The sequence below is a fragment of the Mustela nivalis genome (genome assembly GCF_964662115.1).
Source record: "Mustela nivalis genome assembly, chromosome: 5".
Taxonomy (NCBI): Eukaryota; Metazoa; Chordata; class Mammalia; order Carnivora; family Mustelidae; genus Mustela; species Mustela nivalis.
The window spans coordinates 122,712,826-122,733,393 of NC_139024.1; the positions used below are offsets into that span (position 1 = coordinate 122,712,826).

General features: G+C 46.9%; 1 long non-coding RNA gene across 1 annotated transcript; it reads left to right on the forward strand.

The window, feature by feature from the left end:
- The first annotated feature begins 752 nt into the window (after positions 1-752).
- On the forward strand, positions 753-18,433 carry LOC309864594. The gene is made up of 3 exons (XR_014311632.1): positions 753-884; positions 10,899-11,040; positions 17,861-18,433. It is a non-coding gene; the product is annotated as an uncharacterized lncRNA (long non-coding RNA).
- Positions 18,434-20,568: the final 2,135 nt, after the last annotated feature.

Sequence of the window (20,568 nt, forward strand, 5' to 3'; positions counted from 1 at the left end):
TCTCAGGCTCTGAGAATGGGGCACAGGTCCGAGAGCACCAGGCTGGGCCTTCGCGCACCTCTCTGGGGCGAGAGTTTGGTGCAGGCTCTGAAACAAGGGCGTGTATCAAAGGGCACCGGCTAGGCCTTTATACCTCTCTCAGGGGAGTATCTCAGGCTCTATAGCAGGACTCTTGCATTCTGCCGCCTGGTGTGGCTCCCATCCCCTCACAGGAAAGGGACCCCATGCATTCTCCTTGCGCTGGCAGCTTAGGGACCAAGAGCTGGTTTCTCTGCCGCACTCTCTCTGCCTCAGTGCCAAGGGAGGCTGTCCTGGGACCAGGGACTTAAGCCCCTGTCCCTAGCCGCCCCGATTCCCACAATTTCCCCAGAGATGCTTTGCTCTTTTGGAGTGCTTTCAACCAGTCTCCGAGTTAATGCTGGTCCCCAGACGCAGGGCACTCTCGCTTGTATTGGGGTATTACTTTCCAACTGGTTGCCTCTGGTAGCTCCCTCCCCCTTTTGTTTATCTTCTGATATCAGTTCACAGTTCCCACTCCGCTTTACCTGCCCACTGGCTTCTTCTCCCCCTGTAGAGATCCAGACGTGTATAATTCTGATCTCAGGCTGATTTCATGGGTGATTGGAGTTCATGGATGATTGGTAGGTAATCAGCTCATTTTGGGGTACAAGTTGAAAAGACGCCTCCTACTTCCGCGCCATTTTGTCCCCCCTCTTAACTTTTTTTTTTTTAATTTTATTTGACAGCACAAGTAGAGGGAGAGGATGAAAGAGAAGCAGGATCTGCACTGAGCATGGAGCCAGATGCAGGGCTGGATCCCAGGACCCTGGACAGATGCTGCACTGAGGGAGCCACCCAGACACCCTTTTAGACCTAGGATACAGGTAGGAGAAGCAAGCCAGGGGTTCCTTGGCCCAACACTAATGACCATGGCTCAGACAAATCCATCTTCCACTTCAGGCTTCCAGATACTCTGCGAAGGAGACATTCCCCTTCCTGTCCCTGAATGCTCTGCCAGTTCAAGGCAGATCCATGTTTCTGAGGGTTCCTCTTTGGTCATTCTGTCAGGGACAGCCAAGAGGGCTCCAAGCCTGTGTGGACCCCAGGCCTGGGGATCCCAGCCCTGAACTCTTTCCTCTGCCCTTGATGACCCCAGAATAGATCAATTCAGCAACTGTCAATCCATGCCAGGCCAGGGAACAAACACAGCAGTACACAAGATCAACTCGCCTTGGTCCCAGGAGCCTGGATTCCCCAAGGAGGGCTTCAGCTGGTCTCTGAAGGGGATTCCAGGGGTTCCAAGATGGCCATGGGTGGAGCCCACCAGGTAGAGAGGCCCCTGGAGAGTGTCCACTGGCACTGAGCAGACGGAAGATCCCCTCAGGCCTTCCCTCGCGGCTCCACTGTGCCCTGGGGAGAGAAAAGGGCCAGCCACACCGCACCGGGGCCGCAGCTCGGCCGCCCAGGAGCAGCAGCGGGCCTAGCCTGGAGCTCAAGCAGCGGCAGGGAGGCCGGGACTGGGCGGGGGACTGGGGTCCTGGAGTCAGCAGAAGAGCAGCGGGAACCAGCAGGGGGCGCAGCCAGCCCCCTCACCGGACAGGACAGAACAGGAGGCTGGGTGAGGGCGCAGGGTTTGCAGAGAGGCCTGCACCGCTGTTTGCAACGCCCCACCCGCCGCAGCTCGCGCCCGCACCTGCCTGCCCCGCCCACCGCCTTCTGTGGGCCCAGCAAACTCACTGCTCAAGTAGCGCCTCCCGGGGAGGCAGGGGTTCTGGGCTGGCGGGGCAAGGCGCGGGGGAGTGCATCGGTGCCCCGCTGACTCAGGAACTGTACTGAGGGGCTGGGGAGGGGTAGGGGCGCTAGGCAGAGAGGGAGACTGGGGTCCTGCTGCCCGCTGCCACCTGCTTCTTCGTCCAAGGGAGCGGGAGGGGGGCCTGGCGGACAGGTTCCTGGCGGCCTGGTGCTCCTACGCCCCATAGCCCTTGCCCCACAGCCCTCGCTCCACTTCTCGGTATCCAGGGAACCCGTGGGGCCCTACTGACATCAAGGGGCCCAGCACCACTGGGCTCGTCTGGACCCCGGAGAGACGCCTGTGCTGACAGGCTTCTTTTCCAGAACTTGATGGAAAATTTTGTCCCTCAGAATCGCCGGGCTCCCCAGACTGAGAGGCGCTGGCTCTGCCCGCGCAGCCTGGGCCCCACTGGGCCCCCTCCACCTCAAGTGCCTTTTACCCAGGAGCCCCAGGATACCATTTTTTTCTGGCCCATGGACCCCTTTCCCCCACCCCCACCCCCACACCTCTACTTTGGGCCTGCAACCACCCTGGGATCACTTCCATCTCCGGCCCCCTACCCCACAGGTCCTTGTCCACCTCCAGGCCTGACCCCTGGCCCCTCTCACCTCTGGAGTTACTGAAACCCTTCCACTTGGGGGCCACTGGCATCTGTGATCCCAGACTCCTGGGACTCCCCTCCACCTTGGAGCTCCCTACCCTGTTTCCTCTAGGAACTGCTGTGCCTAGAGCACCGAAACCCCACATTCTCAAGCCAGCTGTCTTTGGGCCAAGGACTCAGGTATCCTCAGGGACCCTCCTTTCCGGGGCACATACTCCTCTCTGTGCAGGAGAGACCAGAGAGAGCAGGCTTGGGGATCCTTCACTCCAGCTGGATGGAGGGGCAGAAGCTGGGGTGTGTGTGAGGGGGTGCTCACAGGTTGCCTCCCTGGGTAAGGAGCTTCCAGGAGGAAACTTCAGAGTGAGGCTATGATGTGGAAGCCTCAGGAAGCACTGGCTGCACAGACTCCAGGCTCCTGGCTTGGGCAGTGGGCATTTAGTGGCCAGAGACCTACAGAACCAACCCCGTCCAAACCCACCCCACCATGGCCGGCTTTTTTGTCTTGAATTTGCACAGCAACCTTTTCTCCAGTATGAAATTGAAAGCTTTGCTTTGGAAAGTTTTGTGTCCAGGAGGCTCCTGGGCATTCACTTACTTTATTTCCGGAGGCTAGTTGAGGAGGGTGGAGTCTTTGGGACCTTAACAGCAGGTCTCCTGATCCTTCCTGACTTCCTTTTTTTTTTTTTTTTTTGATTTATTTATTTGAGAGAGAGAGAGAGAGAGAGAGAGATAAAGAGCACACCACAGAACACATGCAGGCACAGGTGAATGGGCCAGGTGAATGGACCTGTGCCAAAACAAAGAGTCAGATGCTCAACCAGCTGCAACCACCACCCCCCGTCCACCTTTTACAGATGGGTTATATCTACACACTGTTAGGCGCTTTGCCTGGACCCGGCTAGTCTTACAGCAGTCCTAGGACACTGTCTCTTGCCCAGTATCTCTGGTCAGTACCAACCCATGCCTCAAGTGTGGGAATGACTTCTTCCTGAATCCTTTTTTTTTTTTTAAGATTTTTTATTTTATTTTATTTATTTGACAGAGATAGATCACAAGTAGGCAGAGAGGCAGGTGGAGAGAGAGAGAGGAGGAAGCAGGTTCGCTGCTGAGCAGAGAGCCTGATGTGGGACTCGATCCCAGGACCCTGAGATCATGACCTGAGCCGAAGGCAGCGGCTTAACCCACTGAGCCACCCAGGCGCCCTTCCTGACTCCTTCTTAACTCCCTGTCCAGCCTGGGTTGCCCACCCCCCTCCAGGCTGTCCTAGTTGTATATATTGGATCTCTGTAGATAGTGGGCACCATCAGATCCTCACCTGTCGTGGCTGGTGCAACAAATCAACCAGGAACATGAGGGTAAGAGGATGAAGAAAAGAACTCGAGAAGCAAAGAGATGGGGGGCAGGAGGAGCACTGAGGAGGATGTCCAACAGTGCTAAGTTTATTCAAAGCCTTAAGGCCATATATATAGTGACATTACATCTGTGTTTAGTTAAGCAACTATGGTTCCTCATGACGCCAAATGGCTGATGCCAGTACAAATACAGCAAACCTGAAAGTAAATTATGGGTTGTACTAAGGCAGCAAGGACCAGCAACAAAATTTTTAGCCCAACTGAATTGTTCTCATTTGTTTAGTAAGCGTGTGGGAAGTCACGTAGGCGAGCGCACAACACATAGCACAGACTCTTGCCCAGTGCTACTGAACTTTTCCCGTCCTAAACCTTTTGTTAGGTTATTTGGACTTTAAAGGAGGCACAAGTCAGGGTCTGGTTTGGTTCTTGTCTCAAGCCTTATTGCGGCCTCCCACACTCACCGAAATGAGAACATGGCTCAGGGTTATGGAGTGAATATACCCTTTAGGAAACATTAAAGGACATAGCATAACTGGTCCGGGGTCACCCAGCCTGTGAGAGGCATGGGTGAGATTCAGACTACACTGGGTGCCACAGCCATTTTCAGCTCACCTTAGTGTCCAACCTGGTCCCAGAAGGTTCCTGCTCAAAACTTTGCTTTGTGCTGAGCTGGGCTTGCTTCCTGCCTTTGAAGCCATTTTCACAGTGTATCCCCAGCCCACCCTCTCACATTGAGCATCAGTGCTGCCTTGGCTGGCCTCTGTTGATCGTGCCATTCCTCTCAATCCCTCTGTTACCCCTCCGGCCCACTGTCCTACTGCCCTCTGTCCGGTGGGCCAAGTTCTGAGTTTCTTGCCTGCACTTCCTCTTAAGTGTGCTCTGTTGAAATCCTCTCTAACAGGGAAGACCTGCTTATCAGAGCAGCTTGATTTGGAATCCATCTCCCCTGGAGGTCAGAGCTTCTGACCATCATTTCCCCAGCCTCAGCACTGGGGATGCCTGCCCAGCCTATTCTGGGTGCTCGTGGAGCCCTGGGATCTTGGAGAAGATTTGCCATGAAAATAAGCATTTATACATAACACGGAAGAGAAGATTTGAGGAAATTGAGTGGGTGTCATCTGGTAATGTTTGTGTTAGGATGGTTCTGAAATTTCTGGGCCCTGAGTTACCAAGAACCCTAGGTTGCCCAGCTGGAAGGACCTCAGATAGATCAGCTGGGCTCCTCACCTCATTTGACAGATGGGAAGTTGAGGCCCAGAGCTTAGTGCCACAGAGCAGGAGTGAGGAGAGATGTTAGTGACAGGAAGAAACCATAGGGTAAGCACAAAGTGGCTGAGCCTGGGCTTTGTTTATGCAAATGAGTTGCTAAAACAGTGGGCCTGAGGCTGCTGACTCTATCTAGTGGCCAGCAAGAAGTAACACCAGCCCACACCTTCTGAGGTTTAACTCATGCCAGGAATGATTCTCAATGTTTTATTCATGGGCACCTGGGTGGCTCAGTTGTTCAGCTGAGGTTATGCTCCCAGGGTGCAGGGATCTAATCCTCACCAGGCTTCCTGCTCAGTGGGAAGCCTGCTTCTCCCTTTCACACTCCCCCTGTGTGTGTTCCCTCTCACCCTGTCTCTCTCTCTCTGTCAAATAAATAATAAAATCTTAAAACAAGAACAACAACACCAAAATGCTTTATTTGCCTTAGGAGATAGGTTCTGTTATGGCTACCATTTTAATGCATGGAAATATGGGCACAGGGGAGCTAAAGGAGTCCAAGGTCACACAGCTTGCAAGTGGAGAAGCCAAGATTTGAACCCTGGGCAGCCTGCCTGCAGAAACTGTATTATTTTTTCCCCTTGTGTATGTCATTTTTAAAAACCTTTCCCTGAATTCTAACAGAGATGTGTAAACATTGTTAGGCATGTAGTTTATTGATCATCACAAAGCTTAGGTTCTGAAGCATTGCAGCAAGCTGGGGTGGGCTTTGATGTCAGAACTGGTTGGAATCCAGTTTCTGGTGCTGCATGATCTTAGGTGACTTACTCAGCCTCAGTTTCTGCACTGAGTTTGGCAGCCTTGTGATGAGTAGAGCGTGTGACAGTGCCTGGCGAGTGTTTAATAAATGGTTTTCTTTTCTTAATAATGAAAATTCTAAGTTGTGTTGGTTTTGTTAAGCAGTCCGAATACCTTCCTCATCGGTCAGTTGCCTGTCAGTCGCCTTGTAGGTACTTGTGATGAGTCACTTTGGTAAGTCACTATATATAGCTGAAACATTTGGGGGTAGTTGGGGGACACCCCCCCCCCGCCCCCACTGCCCCTGCATTGAAAGTCTGTAATTTAAAATGTTCCACCTGTGCCTTTTTTTTTTTTTAAACATAACCACTTTGGGACAGTGAAAGTTATATGTCTTCTCCTTAGGGTTGTGACGGAGCCTTTGGGGACCTGCAACAGCTTACTTCCAGTTTCTGTCTGGCATACTGATGGGCCAGAACTTATTTTAACAACATTCCATCACATTCCAGGCACCTGGAAGGAGGAATATGTTGAACTTCTCGGAAATTATTTTTTGGAACTGTTTTTATCCTGAGGAATAACCCATTTAAAAATTGAATGACCTTTATGGTGGACTTTTCCACTCTACATAATGCAAACTGAAAAACTCGTTGTTTTCAGCTGCTTCTGCAGCAGTGGGAAGAGCAAGCCTGTGGGAGTCCTCCCCAGGTTGGCCCCAGCACAGAGCTGCATCATTCTACACACCCCTCATGCCTTGTCTCCTTGTCTGTGAGGTGGTAATGATGGTGCAGGGAGCTCCAGGGGTTGTCGTGAAGGTTACAGAGATGGGGGGTGTAAACTTTGAACAGTGTGCCCCACATAAAATGCAGATCTGGTGAGCAGAGGCAGCTGCTCACATTAATTGTTGATGCCAAGGCACTGGAGTTCCACAACAGCCTATGCCTTTCTTTCCTGGTCCTTTTTGTCTCAGCCACCACCTTAGAGAAAGTGACTCAGCAAGGCTGGTGCTTGTGGAGCCCTCTACAAAGCCAGCTAATTCACACGGGCGATGCCCTGGAGATAAGGGGGTTTTCCTGGGTGGTAGGACCCCATTTCAGAGGCTTAACTAGCCAGTTTCTCCTAACTGGTCCTGTCCTCCAGGGTCAAGATGAAGGCCTGCCAGGAGACTGGTGGTCTCACCAGAGTTTTCCACTGGAAGCATGAAGGACCCCATGGAGCCTTGTGCAGAATGACATGGGTGTTGGGGGGAGAACAGGGAGGACATCGCCTGTACCATCATGGGCAGGTCACTATATCTGGCTCATGCCGGCTTTCTTCCCATCTGGGAAATGGCAGAAGACCATGCTTTTTCACAGGAGGGATGAGGGTTTAGGGAGGTATTTGATGACTGTGTTGGGGCTGCATGAGTAACAGATTTGATGGAGGGGCCTTGGAGTCACAGACTTGGGTTCAGGCCCCTGCTGCTGCCACATAAAAGTAGATCGCTTGGGTAAGCCATGGACCTCAGTGTCCTCCTCTGTGCACTGTGGATAATACCTAGCATGTAGGTCTGTGAGGGGTACAAAATAGAAGGCCATATTAGGAGCTTAGAGCAGAGCCTGGTACTCACTAGATTGTAGTTTTATGGAGATACTCTGGCATCACTGGTGTTGCAGACCTGGTCCTACCCTCTGGAAACTTTGGCTGTGTGACAGATGGCTTATGAGGCTGTGGCTGACAGAAAGAAGCGGTGTCTGTCTTTTCTTAAGATTAAGGGTACAGAGGGGTGCCTGGTGGCTCAGTCGTTGAAGCATCCAACTCTTGGATTCAGCTAAGGTCATGATCTCAGGGTGGTGGGATTGAGCCCTGAGGTGTGCTCTGCTCTCAGTGTAGAATCTGCTGGAGGTTCTATCTCCCTGTATTTGTGTGTGTGTGCTCTCTCTGTATCTCTCTCTCTGTGTATCTCTCCCTAAAATAAATGAAGCTGTAAAAATAAATAAATACATACATGCATAAGTTAATTAATTATGGGTACAGAAATCAGTGTTGGAGCTGGGCTGATGGGATGCTTGGCAGCAAAGACAGGTGCACCCTGCTTGAAGGCTCGGGGGTAGCTGCGGTGTCACCAGTGGTGATGGGGGTGTGAGGAATTTGCCTCGTGCAGCATCCAGAGAGGAACTTAGATGGGGGGGTTCCAGGGAGTAAATGCCCATGGTTAGGAAGCATCTTCAGATGAATGTCAGAGGGTGTCCTCATGGATGGGGAGGCACCCTTTCTCCCTGAAGCTGCCCACGAGTGGAGGTGTGCCTGCTGGGGACATAACTAAATCATTGGGGTTTAGCCTCCTAAGCTGTTAATTTATGAAGATGTGGCCAAGACCTTGTCTCACTGCTTTTTAAAGAGAAGTAAATTAAACTGTTGTTTGGGATGGTGTTGTCTTCCAAAGGCTCATTCAGAGTCAGTGGCAGAGCTGCTGTGGGCTTTCCAACTTGTCTTGAAAGCCTGGTCCAGGCAAGGGTGAGGGATATTCCCATCTCTTGGGGTCTCTTGCCCTCTCTGTTTATGGCAGAATGTGGTTTTGTGACTGGTAAATAAACAGGCATCCTGTGCAGATCCTTCAGCTCTTCGTGTGGCTTCCGTAGAGGAAATTCCCATTCACTGGGCACAGACTGTGGCTGGACGGGCGGTGTGGCAGGGCTCTCACTGAGCATTCTCCTTTCACGTAATCCCCGACCAGATATGAATTTTGTGGTGTTGCCACTTTCCTGCTGGCCATGAGGGAAGTTGAGGCCCAGGAAAGTTACACTTTCTCACTGTGGTAAGCGGCAGAGCCATGTCAGCCGGTCCAGGCCCTGGATTTCAGGTCTGTTTGCTGTGAGCATTTCCTCTTGTGTTTCCAGCTTTTGGCCTGTTTGACCTATCAAACTACTGATGGTGTATTGATAATTCTAATACTCTCGACATTGTGAAAGATTAGCTCTTCACTTTGTGCTAGAAATGTTTCTTGCTGTATTTTTCTTTTAATTAAAAAAAAAAAAGTCAAAGTCCCACGTTTCTGCCCATTTGAATCTCCCTGAGTCTCCCTGTTGTGAAGTGGTTGGGTTTGGGGATTTCTAGGGCAGGGGCCTAGTTGGTGGTGGCTTTGCCTGGAGGAGCCCATGGCTCAGGACTTAGAGTGGGGACTGGAGCAGTGTGAACTGTGGCCTGAAAATGTGTTCATGTGTGCTGAGGTGGTGCCCAGATTCTTTTGGAGGATGAACTGAGGTTTTGATCAGTAGGTTAGAGAAACACTTGATGGAATAACACTGATAATTTTGTTTTTGTATTCAATCCTAATTTTGTGTTTTTGTTTTCGTGTAGTGCAGTGTGCTCTATGTTCTAAGAAAAAATTGGCAATCAATTCATACAGTATCATGATTTAATAATCCTTCCTCACTCACTGGGTCATATTTCAGGTTTTTATATGTAGTTTTTATATCTGTAGTTCTGTTTCTGAATTCTGCGTTTTGATTCATTCCTTCATTTTTAAATTTCTTATTTTAAAGATTTTATTTATTTGAGAGAGAGAGAGAATGAGCTAGGAGCAAGGGCAGAGGGAGAAGGAAAGGGAGACTCCTCACTGAGCATGGAGCCTGATGTGGGTCTCAGATCCCAGGTCTCTGAGATCAGGACCTGACCCAAAGGCAGATGCTTAACAGACTGAGCTACCCAGGTGCAGCCACATTCCTTCATATATTTATTTTTACTCCAGTGCTGCACTGTTTGGCTGGTTGCTTCAGTTTCTGGGAGGGAGGGAGATGACCCCCTCCCCTGTTCTTCTAACAAGTTTGCTTTTGCTGCGTTGACTGGAGAAGGGCCAGGCTTCCTGAAGATGAGTAGGATGATTCAGTGACACCCAAAAGGCAGTGGCTATCATTGTTCCCACTGTGCTTCAACAACTTCACCCACTGACTCTTTGATGATGGCAGCCACCAGCAAATCTTCTGCAGAGGACTGCTGCCTTGAGATGCTTTTCTTGTGGTGCTGGACTTCATTCCCCCTGGCAGCCAGTACAGCTAGGATTAGAACCTAAGAAAAGTCCCATTAGAACCCAAGAAAGTGGGGTGCCTGGGTGGCTTAATCGATTGTCTGCCTTTGGCTCAGTTCATGGTCTTAGGGTCCTGAGATGAAACCCTGCACTAGTGTCCGTGCTGGCTGTGGAACCTACTTAAAATCAAACAAACAGAAATCAGCCCAAGAAAGTACCATCCTTTGTGTTGTTCTATACTGTGGATCAGATTTTATTTTTCTTTTCTTTTTTTTTCTTTCTACTTTCTTTTTAAAGATTATTTATTTGTCAGTGAGAGAGCACAAGCAGGGGGAGCAACAGGCAGAGGGAGAGGCAGGCTTCTGGTTGGGTAAGGGGTCTGATGCGGGACTTGATCCCAGGACCCTGTGATCATGACCTGAGTCATGTTAGGCTGCTGCCTAACAGACTGAGCCAACCAGGCATCCCCCAGGATCAGACTTCAATAACCCTACCAGATTTCTTTAGCTTTGACATTTTAAAGGACAATGAAAGCTAGCTAAACCTACACCAGGATTCTGCATCTGCTGGGGCTGTGCTGTCCGGGCCTATGTGCCTCCTGTTCTTCTAACCCCATCAATTCCACCCATGTTTTAGCCAGAGAACTGTAGGCAGGTGTGGGTGTGTCACTGAAAGCTTTGACTCATCATTCATATCTTTATTGTAAGCTTATAATCTTTCTTTTTTTCTTTTTTTGGTTAAGATTTTATTGATTTGTTTGTTTATGAGAATGAATGGGGAGCAGAGGCAGAGGGAGAAGCAGACTCCCTGCTGAGCAGGAAGTCTGACATAGGGCAAGATCCCAGGATTATTTATGACCTGAGCCCAATGCAGATGCTTAACTGACTGAGCCACCCAGGCGCCTCTTTATTTTTTTTTTTTTTTTATTGATTATCTGCCTTTCTGAGGCAGCGTTCTACCTGGGTTTTCATAACTCCACACTACGGTATTATTCCACTAGTGTGGCCTGTTTTGAGGTAATTCCTATACATTCTGGCTATGCTGCTAAATGATGGTATGATCTTGGACTCTTTTTTTTTTTTTTAACCTCTCTGAGCCTTGGTTTCCTCTGTGCTAATGTGGATAATATACCCTCTCTTGCAGATGTGTGGAGGGCCATGGCTGACTTGGATGCAGTTGGAGTCATCTCCCGGCACATGGAATACACAATTTATCTTGCTTCCTGTCTTGATAACGACATCTTGGTTTTCATGCTGTCTTAGAACAAGTAGAACTTGACTTACATGTAAGTTGTAAATTCACGTACTTTTGACAGAGGTGTTAGTTTAGTTTAGTTTAGTTTAGTTTAGTTTAAAGCAGGCTCCACACCCAGTGCAGAGCCCAGTGTGGAACTCAAACTCACCACCGTGAGATCAAGATCCGAGCTGAGATCAAGAGTTGGCCGCTCAACCAGCCTAGTCACCCAGGCATCCCTTCTGTTTATCATTTTTCAAAAAATGTGACACGTAACACTTTCTCTGCTTGGACCTGTCCTCACACCCGCTATGCTGGTCTGGGGGTCAGACGTGTAGCTGGTGTGGTGCTGGTGAAGTTGAGCAAGACAGTTGTTAAGTCTTTTTACCCTAATTGCTGTTGTCCTATTATTTCCTTTTTATCTTAAAGATTTTATTTTATATCGTGGTGATATATGCTAAAACTGTTGCTTCTGGTCCTGCATTAAAACTTGAATATGTAGGGCATTTTTTAAGGATTCATCCCTGGAGATACAGTATTTGTTTTTCTCTGTCTGACTTATTTTGCTTAGCACAATACCCTCTAGGTACATCCATACTGTTGTAAATATCAGGATCTCATCCTTTTTGATGGCTGAGTAATATACCATTGTGTGTATGTACCACTTTGTCTTCTGTTGCTGGACACTTGGGCTGCTTCCATATATCGGCTATGGAAAAAAAATGCTGCAGTAGGCTTAGGGGTGCCTCTGTGCTTTCAGAATGTTGAGTCTGATGTGTCAACTGCCACAACAGTCGTGGCAACTCAGGAAGGGAGCCAGGTGCAGGAGGTAAGAGGAGGAGTGCAGCTTTAGGCAATCTGAGTTGAGGTGTCTGTTGGACGTGCAGGTGTAGGTTCTGGTTGGACAGTCAAAATGTAGGAATGGGTGCTTGGGGGAAGAGAGATGCAATCATGCTGTTGCCAAGGGATATATTCCTTGTAGAGAGAGTGACAGTTAAGGATTTAGGGTAATTCCTTCTTTTCTTGGGCAGATAAAGGGGAAGAATAAAGGAGTAGTGGATGGAAGGGGAGGGACGTGGCTTTGATGCCAGGAAGGCATTTTTGCACAGATGTCTAGAGAAGAGAGATTTCAAGGAATGAAATGTCAGCAATGTTTGATGATGTGAAAAGTTGCAAAGCAGCTTGATTAGGGGGTGGGGGTAGATCGAGGAGGTTGTCACTGAGTACTGAAAGAAAATGGGAGGTGAGTAGTGGAGTCCTAAGCCAGACAGAGAGATAGAGTGACTGGGCGTGAGACCATGGATGTCACACACAAGAATAGCCTTTTAGAAAGTTTGATGGTAAAGACACAGACGATCATAACTCCAGACATAGCTTGGACAAGGGTGGGTTTTACAGGCTGTGTTTACCTATTTGCAGGTTGACTGAAGGGAGATGACAGATGGTGCATGCTGCTGGATGTTGTGGGTTGAGATGGGATCAGGTATACAGAAAAGCACACAGAGAGGAGTGTATGGATGCCCTGACTGCTTCTGTAGAACACAAGGCCAACATTAGGCATGGAGGGAATGGAACGTGGCTCAAGGAGATGTGCAGTCTCAGATACAGACCACATGGCTCAGAGTCTTACAGGGCTCTCCTTGCCTCTGCGTGGCCCTTCTCACAGGGTTTAAGTTTTGAAGAGTCCTTTTGTTTCTCTGGGTTTGGGGTGTGACTGGAGAGACATAGCAGAGAGCAAGGGCTGAGGAAAGACCAAGAGGGCAGGAACTCACAGAGGGGAGTCTACTACCCTCTCTGCCTTTTCTGGTATGGGCTCTCTCCTGATCTGGATGGACGGATGACCTGCCATTACTTCTTTTAAAAATGCATTTGGCTTTACCCTGCCAGAAAGCTACACATGTTTATTGAAGAATAGTGGGAAACCCCAGAGAAACTGAACGAAGAAAATAAGCACTCAGCTGAAGACAACCATTCAAAAGTTCTGGCACCTTTTCCTCCCAACTTTCACTGAAGTTGAACAGATAAATGTATATATATGAAGTGATTTCTGGGAAAGACCAAAAAAAAAAAAAAAAAGATACTGACAACAAGAAAACAAAAAAGAGAACAAAGCAGAAGAAAACGGTGTTCATTTTCTTCCTGAGGCTGCCCTTCCTCGATACTGCTACTTGGTTTTACTACCTGCTTTTCTCCCTGGGCTTTCTTGACAAAACATGGTTCCACTACTTTTACCTTCTTCAAAGTGTTTGACAGAGTCGTTTGCTTTCAACATGTAGTTTGAGCAAAATGGACTATTGTTTTAAAATATTCTATCATGTGTGCTGTAATATCTCATCCTGGACATGATGCAAATGCTATGATAAAAAGAAGAGATGCTTTTAAAGTGATCACCAGAGTTGTGAAATTCATTGGCATGATCCTTTTTTTTTTTAAAAAAAAGATTTTATTTATTTATTTGACAGACAGAGATCACAAGTAGGCAGAGAGGCAGGCAGAGAGAGGAGAAAGCAGGCTCCCTGCAGAGCAGAAAGCCCGATGCGGGGCTCGATCCCAGGAACCTGGGATCATGACCTGAGCTGAGGGCAGAGGCTTAACCCACTGAGCCACCCAAGCTCCCCGACATGATCCTTCTTTTGAGGGTCATAATTCGTTTAATTTTTTTTTCTGCTCCAGTTTAACCTTCGCAGTCTTCAGTTGTTATGTGCATTAGACACAGTATTAGCAGTAGTGGCAGTAAAAATACTCCTGTCACCCTTTACAGGTACCATTTTACTAGCATCTCCTTACCACTGTAGCAGCTTTAAACCCTGTTTCCACCCTGTTCATTCCTTTAAATGCCTTTTCCTTAAAACCTTTTCTTAGTTTTTGGTGTTCTATAGCTTTACCACAAAATGTTTAATTGAAGATTTCTCATCTTGCTTGGTATCTGTGCATTTCCTGTATTTCTGGATTTATCATTTCTGTAATATCCTCAGCTGTTTTCTTCTGAAATTTTGACTCTGTCCTTCTGCTGTACATCCCAGGATTCTTATTTAAACCTCCCGTCTGTTGTTCGTGTCTCTCAAGCTGGCGTTCATCCTCTTCTCCTGCTTCCTTGTGTTGCATTCTGGGGAATGTCTTCACTTCTTGGTGCAGTGTTGTCAAGTCCTTCATTCGGGGCTCATCTACTGCCCCACCATTCTGGTGTGTTTTCTGTTGTGTTTTACGTCTCAGTGATTTTTGGTCCCTGTTTAACTTCCTTCAGTTCCATGTTCACACTTGGCCTGTTGCTTTTGATAGGCTCTTGATCCTTCTTCATTTTTAAACCTCTTTTGTGTTCTTAAACAATTAACATGTAATATTTTCTATTCTGTATCTGATCATTCCAGTGTCTAAAGTCTTCATTTTCCCTCAGTCTTCTGTCTCTCACAGTGGCCTCATTTCTTGCATGCTCTGTGAAGGAATTTTGAGACCAGATTTATTGGAACATAGATGTAATCTCTTTTAATTTTGTTTTTTGGTGTTTTTTTTTTTTTGTTTGTTTGTTTGTCTGTCTGTTTTTTCCTGGAGGGTTTGTCTTTCCTTTGCCAGGAGGCTGGGAGTGTTCTTGGTTGGGATCACTTTGGTTCCATTTGAGGGTCCTGGTTTATTAAGGAAATCTCAGGTTCAGTTCCCCCAACTTACCGTGTGGTGGGAACGGGGTCTGGAGGGCACAGGCCTGTAGAGATCCTGCAGTGAAAATGGCATTTGTTCTCTGGCACCCTGATTTGTTTCTCTTGAGCTTGTTGCTTACAGATCAGGTTTTGGCTCACTTGTTTCTGCCACCTCCCTCTTCCTGCTTCCTTTCCTACCATTTTCTAAGTCCTTTGCTAGTTTTCTGATGTCTTCTAAAGCCCAGAAATGTTTTGTGAATTCCATTTGCCATCACTAATTGCAAGTCTCATCCTGCAGCAGGAAGGCCAGAGCCAGACACTGTAATGCTCTGCCTTCCACAGAGGAGATTTTAATACCCTCTCCTCGTGTTCAGAAATTCTAGATTGGAGATGGAGTTATGGATACATTACCATCTACAGAGGATTAGTTGCCTATATAATAGAACAAGTATGCATTATTCTAATCTTCCTAAAACTTCCATTTTGCATAATAAATATGAATGAATAAGGAACCCGCATTACTTTAGTTTATGCAGATGTTCTCTTTCTGTCTCTGGCTTTAGATGGTAGGTTGTCATTTGTATGGTTCATTCTGAAAATTGGGTAACTTCATTCTTATTTTCTACATGTTGGTGCCATATAAAGTGATGATTTATGGAGATTCAGATGTAAATATTTATCAACATCTAAATAATTGGGGAAGGCTTCCTTTACAAAAGGTAGAATTATTAAGACCTGTTTAATCACAGAAGGGATATCCTGTAAAGCTAGCCCATAAATAAAAAGTGGATCAGAAGAAAGCAGGGAGAGGAGAGAATTTGGAAGGAGCACGTGGAGGGACACCTACTGCCTATCCCTGTAAGTCAGGGGCAATCCAGAAGGGAAACCTTGTTAAAGGAGGCAGTAGTGTTTAGATGTAATGAGCTACTGGAAACCTCACAGTGTTCTGGTGAAGCAAGTGGTGTGCAATCAAGTCCGCAGCCCAGTTGAAGTTGTGGCTTCAGGCAGCAAGCGAGCAGGCCTTTCTGTCTGCCTTTATCTCCAGTGGGAGCGACTTGTCCCCCTTGAAGTCAGCCTCCAGACATCTTTTCCTGTCGCTACACATCTGTGCATCACTGAGAATTTCTGCGGTTGCTGCTTCATGGAGATGTTTGTCAGTTTTGGGTTTTGTTTGTTTTGTTTTGTTTTTTACCGAGGTTCACTTGCTAACTTTTCTCTTCTCTTAAAAAAAAATATATTTAATCTAGGGGTGCCTGGGTGGCTCAGTGGGTTAAAGCCTCTGCCTTCGGCTCGGCTTGAAGGCATGATCCCAGGGTCCTGGGATTGAGCCCCACATCAGGCTCTCTGTTCAGCAGGGAGCCTGCTTCCCTTCCTCTCTCTCTGCCTGCCTCTCTGCCTATTTGTGATCTCTGTCTGCCAAATAAATAAATAAAATCTTTAAAAAATATATGTGTTTAATCTAGGGTCACCTGGGTTGCTAAGTGGGTGGGTTAAGCCTGTCTCTTCAGCTCAGGTTATGATCTCAGGGTCCTGGGATTGAGTCCTGCATCATCAGGGAGCCCTCTTCCTCCTCCTCTCTCTCTCTCTCTCTCTCTCTCTCTGCCTCTCTGCTTACTTGTGATCTCTCTCTGTCAAATAAATAAGTAAGTAAATAAATCTTTTAAAAATATATATATATAATCTCTTCCAGGAAGAGATTATGCTGAGTGAAAAAATTCAAGCAGAGAGAGTCAATTATCATATGGTTTCACTTATTTGTGGAGCATTACAAATAGCATGGTGGACAAGGGGAGATGGAGAGAAGGGAGTTGAGGGAAACTGGAAGGGGAGGTGAACCATGACAGACTATGGACTCTGAAAAATAATCTGAGGGTTTTGAAGGGGTAGGGGGTGGGAGGTTGGGGGAACCAGGTGGTGGGTATTAGAGAGGGCACGGATTGCATGGAGCACTGGGTGTGGTGCAAAAACAACGAATACTGTTACACTGAAAAAATATATATATATATATTTCATCTCTTATTACCATGTATTTCAAATGGTAGTGGGGGATGATGGTGTGGGACCCCATGAAGTGAATTTACACTGCCATCTTGACCACAATATAAGTGTCGTACACAGCCGTCCTGTGTCCCCTTTCGTTCTGAAATGGATTCTCTCTTCCCAGCTGTTATCAATAGAAGACAGGGGTCTTTGTTCTTGTAGGTGACTTGTCCAAGATCGCACAACTTTCGAGGTTTAACCTTTGGTCTGATTGTAGGACCCATTTTCTTTAACTCAGTGCCATGCAACCTACCATGTAGGACTCTCAATACTCTCCTGCTTTTGAAGCTGTAATCCACAGGCCACGTCTACTAGTGCATATCTATTTTTGTCTAGTTCACTCATTTATTGCACACATTTACTGGATGCCAGCTATGTGTTTCAGGCACCTTTCTAGGTGCTGGAGATATGGCAGTGGGCAAGTCAAACACAACCCCCTGCCCTCATTGAGCATGTTCCATTTCCTACTACTGGAAGCATCCACCAGGAACAATGGACTTATGCCAGAAGTCCAGCAATGATATGAGTTCCAGAAATTTCTGAATGGTTCTTTGTGGAAGTGATGATTTGGCGGCAGCCCTCACGGTAGCTACCTGCACAGGCAAAAAAAAAAAAAAAAAAAAAGGAGGGCTGGTGTAGAAATGCCTGATGAATGTGCTTCAAGGTCAAATAACTGAGCCATGTCTTTAAGGTCTTATTTAGCTCTGAGATTTTTCAAGAACTTTCCATGATACATAAGCATATTATAGAAAAAACCCTATTCAAAGCACACTGTAAATTTGGAGGACGATTGTCTTTGCATTATTTTTGTGATTAAATGACAGTTGATGATACAGGCACTGTTGTAAGTCACTTATCCCTGTGCAAACACTTTGTGGTAAATTCTTTTATCATCCTTATTTTTCAGAGGTAGAGACTGATGCAAAGGGAGAAGTTTGGTGGTTCTCCACTGGCCACAGCTAAGCAAGCAAAAAGCAAAAAGCAGAGCCTGCATTGGAACCAGGCACTGTGGCTCCAGACCCCAACTCTTCACCCTTGGGCTTCTTGCAGCACGCCTGATTTCTTGTCACTAAGAACTTGGTGCAGGAGTTTAACGGTACCTTTAACTTCTAGTTTTTCTTTCTCAGAACTGAATCTGCATTGCAGTGCATCTCTGCATAAACATGTGTTTAATTTTGTCACCTTTAATTTTGTTTTTAGGTAAGATCTGAAGGAGTCAATCTGTTTCTTCTGTGGCTTCAAGCACTTCAGACAAACTTTGCAGAAGAGCAGGTGCTGATTTTTGCTTGCCTCGTGCCTGGTTTCCCAGCGATCATGTCATCCAGAGGGACCTGCATGGTGGAGACACTCATCAGTCCTAGCCCTGGTGTGGCGGATGGTGAGGAACATTTTAGCCAGCCTTACAGGTTGAAATGACTCTGGAAGTTCTCTTGAGGGATTCCTCAGCTTGTCATGATCCTGAATAGAACCCTTTATTTCGTAGATGGGTTTGGAGGAGGAATTATCCCCTGCTCTTGTTCACAGTAATGTCTTACAGACATTAGAATAGAAAGAATCCGAGCCTTTTTTATATGCAATGAGGACAGGAGACATTTACTGAAGTGGTGGGAACAGGAATGGAAGGGAGGACTCAGATGTTGGAAACAGCAGGAAGTGGAGACACATCATGTATCTGGAGTGTTTTCTTGGCTGTGAATGAAATTTAAATCTGCCATCCAAAACTACTGTTTATTGTCCTCAGCATGATTGTTTCACGAGTGGACATTCATCTGCTCACCCAGCCCTGTATTTTCATGCCACATTCATGGAAAGACAGTAGCTGCTTCCTGGGAAAGTCAAGGCAACCATCTGTGTCCCATGAGTTTTTAAGGAACTTGCCAGTTAGGGCCAATGATTGATTAATGCACATCACTTTATTGCCCAAAGACAGGTATTTGATCCTTAGGCTGACCGAAGCAGAATTTGGCAGAGAGAAGAATAGTTTAGAGGGAGAGGTGGCTTCATGGGACATTGTACCGTATTTCCAACCCCTTGATGCTCGCTGGCCTGGAGTGTCGTGTGAGCAGGTTCCAAAGGAGGGGCCGATGTATTTTAATGAAGGCCATTTTTTAAAAACCCTTTGAACGTTGGTGAAAGAACTCCTTTTTTTCCCCACTCTGGAGCAAAGATATATCCACAAGAATCACTCCACTCTTGCCGGCCATATCAGGGGAAAGGATCGCTGAGGACCAAACATGCTTTTTCCTTCAAGTACTATTGAACTGTATGGTTATTCAGGTAAAAGCAAAATCTTGGATAATTCAGGAATGGTCTTTCTCTTGATAGGAAAGAGGAAACATTGCTTATTTTCTCCCAGCTCATCCATATTTTGTATGTTTGCTTGTTTGTTTGTTTGTTTTTTGAGTTGACTCTTTATGATATTTCACTAGAACTTGAATATGTGCTATATCACATCAGCAAAGACCTGGCATACATAATATTTTGTGTGAGAGTGTATGTCAAGCAAACATTTCAGTTCTCCCATCTGCTTTCATATTACCATATTCACACAGAACACTTCACTTCTAACACTGTGGCTGAGGCCGTGGATTTTTCCCTCACCAGGCAACTCTGCAACACCAGCTGGGTGTCCTGTAGTTTTACTCAGCTTTGACACTGTCTGCCTTGATATGGCATCTGATCCCACAGGTTAAGGGCTCAGTCCCGTGAGACTGTTCCATCACATTCAGGTGCCAATCATAAGTAGGAGGGGCCCAGGTTACCCACAACTTCTCTACAACTTGGCTACAAATCAGAGGTTCCTTCAACTCCTCCTCCGGTTCAACTGAGTGGCTCGCAGAACTCTGGGAAACATTTGTTTTCATTTGCAATTTATGAAAGATATGATAAAGGATACAGATGAACAGTCAGATGCAGAGACACAAAGGGCACAGTCTGGGAGGGTCCCAAGCACAGGAATGTCTATTCCTGTGGAGCTGGGTTTTATCCCCCTCCTGGTACCTGGATATGTTTACTTACCTGGAAGTTTCCTGAAACCCCTGCTATGAGGATTTTTTTAAAAGATTTTATTTATTTATCAAAGAGAGAGAGGGGGAGAGAGCGAGCACAGGCAGACAGAATGGCAGGCAGAGGCAGAGGGAGAAGCAGGCTCTCTGCTGAGCAAGGAGCCCGAAGTGGGACTAGATCCCAGGATGCTGGGATCATGACCTGAGCTGAAGGCAGCTGCTTAACCAACTGAGCCACCCAGGCGTCTCTGCTATGAGGATTTTTATGGAGGCTTCCTTACATAGATGTGCTCTGCTTTTAGCCCCCTCCCCTCTCTGGGGGAATGTAGGGGTTGGGGTGGGGGTGCCGAAGATTCTAAATTCTAATCATGGTGTGGTCTTCCTGGTGATGTGTCCCCACTGAGGAGCCATCTTGGAGCCCACCCAGAGTTGTGTTATTAGAACAAAATATTAAACTCAAAATGGATGGAAGACCTCAATGTAAGATAGGAATTCTTGCCAGTTTTCTTAAGGTGATTCTTTCTCTCTGCTATCCCTCAAGATTCTGTCCTTGCCTCCCTTCCTGACTGCACTGTCCTATTGGGCAATCTTGCCTATTGGGCAGGTGGAATGGACCAGTAGGGTCAAAATGCACAGCTTCTAGAAGGCAAAGGGATACTCCAGTCTGCTCTCAGGACTTTGGAGTCTTTGTGTTTTTGGTGCTGGTGAAAGGAAATGAGAGAGGAGAGCAGAAAAGAAAGAATGCTAAGTCATTAGAGAGAACTGGTAGGATAAAATACAGGCATGATGAGTAGAATGAGTTTAAAAACATGATACCATTGGGTGATTTTTTTAATACTCAGTAAGAATATTTTTAACAAAGTGAACCATTTAGTTTTGAAATATTCATTCTTAGCATAATTT